Here is a 2546-nt window from a genome sequence, read left to right on the forward strand (position 1 = left end):
GAACCGCGCCACCACTACGGTCGCAGGTTCGAATCCTGCCTCGGGCATGGATGTGTGTGATGTCCTTAGGTTAGTTAGGTTTAAGTAGTTCTAAGTTCTAGGGGACTGATGACCTCAGATGTTAAGTCCCATAGTGCTCAGAGCCAGTATTCCAGCAGAGGACGGACAAGTGTAATGTAATCTCTCTTTAGTAGGTTTGTCGCATCTTCTAAGTATTCTGCCAACAAAGCGCAGTTTTTGTTTCGCCTTCCCCACAATATTCTCTATGTGGTCTTTCCAATTTAAGTTGCTCTTAATTGTAATTCCTAGATTCAAAGTGGCTCTGAGCACGATGGGACTTAACTTCTGAGGTCATCAGTCCCCTAGAACTTAGAACTACATAAACCTAACTAACCTAAGGACATCACACATATCCATGCCCGAGGCAGGATTCGAACCTGCGACCGTAGCGGTCGCGCGGTTCCAGACTGTAGCGCCTAGAACCGCTTGGCCACCCCGGCCGGCAAACTAATTCCTAGTTATTTAATCGAATTGACAGCCCTTAGATTTGTGCGATTTATCTTATACGTAAAATTACCGGATTTCTCATAGTTCTCATTTGGATGAGCTCGCACTTTTCTTCGTGAAGGAATTACGGAAAACTGTATTTAGTAACTCCGCTTTAGTGGCACCATCATTGGTAACATTTCCATCGCTATTGCGCAGTGACGGTATTGACTGTTTTTTGCCACTGGTGTACTTTACATACGGCCAGAAACTCTTTGGGTTTTCTACCATATTTTGACATCAGACAGCACGAGTTGCCTGCTCAATTAACAGCTGGCAGGCTGCATTAAAACTTAGTAGTCGTATTGCGATTGGTAACATACCTCTTAATAGTAGCAGTAGCTCCGGCCGCTGTGGCCGAGTGGTTCTAGGCGCGTCGGTCCGGAACTGAACTGCTGCTAAAGTCGTAGGTTCGAATCCTGCCTCGGGCATGGATGTGTGTGATGTCCATAGATTAGTTAGGTTTAAGTAGTTCTAAGTCTAGAGGACTGATGACCTCAGATGTTAAGTCCCATAGTGCTTAGAACCATTTGAACCATTTGAGTAGCAGTAGGTGTAGCAAAAATCAAGGTAGTGGTGTGGTGGTGGTACTAGAAACAGTCCACTGACAGATTGACGGAAAAAATTCCAACACCAAAAAGGAATTGTCAGGTAAACAAAAGTTGGTAGGCGTGTTTCTGCATCTGAAAGGTGGGCTCTCTTCAACTTTCGCGCCAATCACATAAGAGTGGCAACAGTGGCGCCACTATGAGGATGCAAATCAGTTTTGCTTTAGAGACACTCTGTAACGGCCGTGAGCATTAGTTACCTCCGCTCCGGCCGGCCACGTGGCACTGACGAGAGAGAGGACCATCATGTTCAGCGTTTGGTTGTGCTGCATCTACAGCAGCAATCTGAGCAGCAGCTGGCACCACAGCGACACAACAAACTATTGTAAATCGGTTACTTCGACGATCTCTCCGAGCCAGAGGCCCTGCCCTTTCCACTGACCCCAAACCACCATCATTTGCTACTTCGTTGTTGTAAGCGAGAGCTCTCTGGAAGTAGGGGTGCAGATCTGTTGTGTTTTCTGGTGAAATCTGGTTCTGCCTCGGTGCCAGTGATGGCCGTGTGTTGGTTTGGAGGAGTCCAGTTGAGGACGTGCAGCCAACCTGTCTGCGTGCTAGACACACTGAAGCGACACTTGGAATTCTGGTCGAGGGTGCGATATCGCAAAGCAGCAGAACTCTCGTGGTTATCCCTCTTTCCTGACTGAACATTTGTATGTCTGTCTGGTGATTCGACCATTCATGAACACCATTCCAAGTGTTGTTTTCCAATAGGATAACTCTCGCCCACATATTTCCGCTGTAATTCCAACATTCTCTACAGTGTGTCTACCTGTTGCCTTGGCTTGCTCGATCATCAGATCTGTCTCCAGTCGGGTATATGAGACATCATCGGACGACAACACAAGCGCCATCCACATCCAGCGTTAATCGTTCCAGTATTGACCGACCAAGTGCAATAGTCATGGAAGTCCATCCCACAAACTGAAATCCGGCACCCGTACAACACAATGCATACATGTTTGCATGCTTGCAGTCAGTATTCTGGTGGTTACACCGATACACCATCACTTCACATTTGCAATACGTTAATCAGTGACGTAATAATGTTACCACTTAAATGTCGTAAGTAGACAGATGTGTTCCCGAAATTTCATTACTCTACATCAAAGATTCTTTGGTGTTGCCATTTTTTACTGCCTGTGTATTTGCAATAGTAGTGCATGTAGTTGCAGTAGTAGGCCTAGTAGTAGTAGCACTAGTAACAGTAAACATCATTGTAATAACAACAGTAGCAGCAGATGACAAACGTAAAGGTAAAATTAGCTGAAACAAACTCGCCTTAAAGAAAACCTACGGCTCCTTTTCTGTGATGGGAAGCGAACACGTAGCTGAGAGAGGACAAGAATGCCGTAGAAAATTCCATCCGGATAGGTTTCGGAAGCCCAGCGG

Source organism: Schistocerca nitens, chromosome 8, assembly GCF_023898315.1.
Source record: "Schistocerca nitens isolate TAMUIC-IGC-003100 chromosome 8, iqSchNite1.1, whole genome shotgun sequence".
NCBI lineage: Eukaryota > Metazoa > Arthropoda > Insecta > Orthoptera > Acrididae > Schistocerca > Schistocerca nitens.